The sequence below is a fragment of the Palaemon carinicauda genome, chromosome 6 (genome assembly GCF_036898095.1).
Source record: "Palaemon carinicauda isolate YSFRI2023 chromosome 6, ASM3689809v2, whole genome shotgun sequence".
NCBI classification, from domain to species: domain Eukaryota; kingdom Metazoa; phylum Arthropoda; class Malacostraca; order Decapoda; family Palaemonidae; genus Palaemon; species Palaemon carinicauda.
The window spans coordinates 157,767,952-157,774,347 of NC_090730.1; positions in this window are offsets into that span (position 1 = coordinate 157,767,952).

Below are 6,396 nucleotides of genomic sequence, written 5' to 3' on the forward strand. Positions count from 1 at the left end.
ATTGGGCAACGATTCGAACCTATACCTCTTAGCCGTAACCATGCCAGTAGAGACGCTACAAATCGAGCGATCAAGAGATATCTTTCTTGATAACTATATATATATATATATATATATATATATATATATATATATATATATATATATATATTTATTTATATATAATGTGCATATATATATATATATATATATATATATATATATATATATATATATATATATATATATATATATATATACAGATGTGTGTGTGCAGGTACGTTTTCAATAAGTCACCTTAAGCTCTTCATGATCTTTAAATTCAAAATAAAAAGAAAAATCTAAAGTTTCCAAAAAGATAAAGAAATGCAATTAGCACATGCATTTACTGCAGGAAAGAATTAATTTCCTGAGGAAAGGGTATTTTCCCATTGTTCGAGCAGCTCACGTGGTAATTTTAGCATAACCTTAACCGGTGTAGTAATATTAATTGTAATATGACAGGTAATTATGAATTGTAATGGAAATGATAACTGTTCTTGAAATGCGTCCATGTCATTACAATACTATTTTTTATGAATTTGAAACTTATTTATTAATTTGCATATCCCAGAATGAGATGACTTTGCGAAATTATCTTATGAATTGAAGCCTAAATATCGGATTTCACGAATTAAATAAAGGTTATATTTCGAGAAAGGAAATGTTAATATTAGCAATAATTCACCAACCATAACATTAAAAAGTGTTCTATTTTGAAGGAAAATTATATAAATGTCTCAAGAGACTACTAATAGAAATTTGCAAAATATAGATTATGAAGATTTAAGTTATAAACAAATTATTAATTAGATATTAATTAAATGACTCAACTTTCAAGCCAAATATAATTTAGGTATTATAATTCAAACATTTTGATTCTTTCAGGGATGCTGTATCCAGAACAGATTTCAAGAACATAAAAACAATTTGTCTTTTCGCTTGAAGGAAACAGCAAGGTAAGTCATATAGATGTTATCAAATGCTAAACAAGCTATTCTATTGGGCCGTCAATGGTGAGATACCTTTTTAAAAATGCACTTTGTAAGTTTTGGTCAAACTGAAATATGAATGAAGCAAACGTTGCTAGATTGCTACTATTTAATTTATAAGTTTGAATTATACTATTTTGTTTATCATTACCTCCACCAGCCAAGATGGGAGGAGGTTATAATTTTGTCCCTGTTTATCCTTGTTTAATTGCTGAACAACTTCCTGGCCACAATTTTATTCGTAGAGTAGTGAAACGTTAAGGGATTAATTGTTATGTTGAGACTTGGAAGTGATTCAATTTTGAAGGTTTTAGGTCAAAGGTCAAGGTCAAGGTCACATATGCTGCCTTGGTGGAGGTCTGCACTCTCAGTGTTTTTATCTAGTTTCAGAAAATGGTTTGTTTTTCTCGCGAAACTAATGTATTTTGTGTAAGAAAATTAAACGGTAACTTATTTTAGTTCTAGAAAACTTTTTGAGATAACTAGAAATGAGCACGAACACAGGCATACGTAATTTAGAGTAATCATTTACAGAGAATTAAAGAAAAAGTTTACGTAAACATAATAACAGATTCTGTCTTATATAACTTTTCTTCGTGTTACCAATCGTCGTAATGGCCCTATTCGTCTTCATAAAAGTAATCACGATGGATAGCTCTCTCTCTCTCTCTCTCTCTCTCTCTCTCTCTCTCTCTCTCTCTCTCTCTCTCTCTCTCTCTCTCTCTCTCTCTTTGAACAGTGAAAAAATGTATTTCCTTCTTTTTCTCTTTCTGTCTTATTTATTAATCTGGCTCTTGAAAAGCTGAAATATATTTTCTCTACCATTATGGTTTTCTACCTCACATGTACTAGGAATCTCTCTCTCTCTCTCTCTCTCTCTCTCTCTCTCTCTCTCTCTCTCTCTCTCTCTCTCTCTCTCTCTCTCTCTCTCAACATTAAAAAAATGTATTTACTTCTTTTTCTCTTTCTGTCTACTTATTTATTAATCTGGCTCTTGAAAAACTGAAAAAAAAAATCTTTCTTTTGTCTTTCTGTCTACTTCTGTATTAATCTGGCCCTTGAAAAGCTGAAATATTTTTTCTCTACCATTATGGTTTTTATACCCCACATGGATTTGGATCTCTCTCTCTCTCTCTCTCTCTCTCTCTCTCTCCTCTCCTCTCTCTCTCTCTCTCTCTCTCTCTCTCTCTCTCTCTCTCTCTCTCTATGAACATTGGAAAAACTGTATTCGTTTTCTCGTTCTCATTTTGTCTATTTCTGTATTAACCTGCTTCTCGAAAAGTGAAAACAAAATCTTTACCATTATGGCTCTCTACCTAACATGTTTTTTTGGGGGGATTCTCTCTCTCTCTCTCTCTCTCTCTCCTCTCCTCTCTCTCTCTCTCTCTCTCTCTCTCTCTCTCTCTCTCTCTCTCTCCTAATGAATTATTAAAATTCAATTTTTATCTTTTATAGTAGAGACATCATGAAACTTATTCTTTTATGATGTCCCTCTTAAGTTTATCATACAAGCTGCATAAAGAATGAATCCGTATTATTATTATTATTATTATTATTATTATTATTATTATTATTATTATTATTATTATTATTATTATTATTACAAGCTAACCTATGGCCCTAGTTGGAAAAGCAAGATGCTAGAATCCCAAGGGCTCCAACCGGGAAAATCAGCCCAATGAGAAAAAAAAAACAAGGAAATGAATAAACTACAAGATAAGTAATAAACATAGAAAATTATTTTAAGAACTGTAACAGTATTAAATTAGATCTTTCATATATAAACTATAAAAACTTAAAAAAACAAGAAGAAATTAAGTAAAATAGAACAGCATGCCAGAGTGTAATTTCAAGCAAGAGAGACTAACTGAAATTTAACTAACAGACCGCAAAGAATTGTTGTGACCGGCCACTATACTAACAGCGATCTCTGGTGTTCTTTGAGATAGTGTCCTTAGGTCCATAATTTATATTTAACTATATTCAAGAGAGATTAGTTCACCAAACGTTCAGCTGGGCTCCACAAGACACAAGAAGCGTTGGAAGACCCAGGCCTACATGGCTGAGGACTATGAAGCGCGAAGTAGTTGATGAATGGAAAGGTATTGAATTAAAGGCTCAAGATAGAGACGACTGGCGAAATCTGACCGAGGCCCTTTGCGTCAATAGGCGCTGGAGGAGATGATGATGATATGTCATTTAACTTTGGAAACCTACTTCGATACTTATTTCACATGATACCACGATCTCTGCATCTATCTCATCTCATAAATATTATAGATTAGTGGTTACCGAGTCTCTTAATAGAAATCTGTATTAGATAGTAAAGCAGACACAGGAATTTCATTATACAATTGTTTGAGGACTAGTGATTAAACCCTTGGGCTTATAGCATCCTGTGCTATTCCAACTAGGGTTGCAGTATAGCTAGTAGTAATAATAATAATAATAATAATAATAATAATAATAATAATAATAATAATAATAATAATGATGATGATGATGATGATGATGATGATGATGATGATGATGATGATGATGATGATGATAATAATAATAATAATAATCGTTTGCTGAAAATCTCAAGCGTTGCTAGATTTATCTGATAAGTATGTTTTCCTGGTTTTGCGCATTCCAGGAATACTACCACAATTTTTATATTGCTCAATACCCTTTACTTCCCCTATAGGCGTATACATTAGTTAATTTAAGGATATTTATTTGGAGATGGAATAATGACTACAGCGATAGTAGATTAAGATTGTAACCAATCTTAATATATATATATATATATATATATATATATATATATATATATATATATGTGTGTGTGTGTGTGTGTATATATATATGTGGTTGTGGGTGTGTGTATAATGTGTGTGTATAATTTTATGACAGAAGTTTACTTCATTTGTCAGGGAAAGTTAACAATGTAAAGGGAAAAAATCATGATGCCATTAAAGTGATTTTCACTAGTTCATGACGTGACCAACTCTAGTAAAAATTTCATGTTTCTTATCATTACTTTTGTAAAATATTTATCTATGCAAATTCTTTGTAACAAAGAATTCATTGATACTCGTGTTCAGATAGTGGGATTGTATATATATATATATATATATATATATATATATATATATATATATATATATATATATATATATATATATGTATATATATATATATATATATATATATATATATATATATATATATATATATATATATATATAAATCCTTTAGAAGTTTGATCCCAGAGTTCCAAGATCCCATGATTATTGGAGCTTAATTTTTTTCTATTTCGGAGACTTCTGATATCTTTTTTTATGGTTATAGGGGGGAATTAAACGAATCATTTTGACAAAGGTATTGGCCATAAGCGAGGTGTTCCCTGACCAGAAAAAACTAGGCAAGTGAGGTTTGATCTCTAAATAATGGGCAACTATAATCAAGTTTATAGAAGTAAGAAAAATGTCCTAGAAAAATAAAATACATAATGAGTGCAGTAAACATGCAAAATAATGGACAACTATAATCAAGTCTACAGAACTAGTAAGGAAAATGTTCTAAAAGAAAAAAAAATACAAAATGAGTGCAGTAAACACGCAAAATAAGGGACAACTATTATCAAGTTTACAGAAGTAGTAAGCAAAATGTCCTAAAAAACAATGCAGAATGAGCACAGTGTTTTCGAAGCACACGTAAACATGAAAAAAAAAATCGTTTTGGTGCCCAAATTAAGGTAGTTTTTACTTCTCCCCAGTTTCTGAAAGTCCTTGATCTTGATAATAGCGAGCGAATAGATGTACAATAAAAATAAAAATATTATTGATACCTTTTGATCATCAATCCACATTGATTCATGAAAATCATACCCCTACAGCAAAAAAAAAAAAAAAAAAAAAAAAAAAAAAGGTTTTTTGTATGATTACCTGTGTGGCTATCTATAAACTATAGCAAAAAACCACAATTACGTGAATAAAGATCTAACCAAAAACTGAAGATCAAGATGATTACTAGGCATAAAGGAGAAAGAAGAGGTCTGCCAACCGCCCCTCCCCCCCCCAAAAAAAAAAAAAAAATCTTTATATCTCGGAAGACCCTTTTGCAACCGACAGATTCTTTTCAAAAAGAAAATTATCAACAGTTGTTGAGGACTCTTCACAGAAAAACTCTTTAAAGGAGAATAGAATATCATTATATGAGGAACGGGAATGAGAAGCCTCCCCTATATAATATATATATATATATATATATATATATATATATATATATATATATATATATATATATATATATCTTTTCGGTCACCCTGAGCTCTCCCCGTCCATCACTGAGGGGAAGAGAGTCGCCATTCCTTGAAGATAATGGGTGCAAATATGTGCATACATATCTAAGTATTTAACTGTTATTCTTGACGGGTCGCGTAAACTATTATCTATGATTATACTGTGCACAAAAGATATGTTTAAATACTGATTGTTATTTGACCAGCCTCATAGGAGTCGAGGTGCAAATATCTTAGTGATGGAAAACAACTTGGAGAAGAAATAATAATAATAAAAAAAAAATTAATTAATTCACGACGTATGTAGCTTGCTGCGGTTCAGCTCCCCCCCCCCCCCCAAAAAAAAAAAAAAAAAAAAAAAAAAACAGGCGGAAAAGGTCAGAAAAGGGAAGACAAGTCACTGCTGTAAAAGAGGCGAAAGCGGCAATGAGATGAAGAGTCTCTCTCTCTCTCTCTCTCTCTCTCTCTCATCTCTCTCTCTCTCTCTCTCTCTCTCTCTCTCTCTCTGTGCGGATTAACACGTACATACAAGCGCACATAATTATTCTTGCTAAAATTGAAACGGTAATATTTTTGACAGAAATATAAACTGAAGCAATTTTGATTCCTAAAAAACACGGCGAGGAAAATAAACAAACAGAATAAAATAAACAGTTGCTGGATAAAACAATAGTAGAATGAAATATCTAAAGAATTAAAATTTATCTAGAAAATTCATCGACAACGAATAAATAAAACACATGATAATATGTCTTACTTATAACTGTAATCGAACAGTTTAACAAGTTTCTTTAAAAAAAAAAAAAAACCATAAAACAAACAAAGAAAATATAAATAAATCACTATATTTTGACCAATACACATTAGCCTTCTTCAAGGTGTAAAGTAATATATTTATTTCGTAATTTGTGTTTTTATGTAATGTCTAAAAGTTAGAAAACCCTTAAAAAGAAAACTTCATGTTGTTATATTCAATAGAACACAAAATGAAAACCACAGGGATGTTGTAGGAGCCCAACAAAGCCGATAAAAAAAGGCAGAAGGGAAAGAAACAAAGGGAAAGGATCAGAGAAATACCGAGCGCCCCTGGCACTAAGT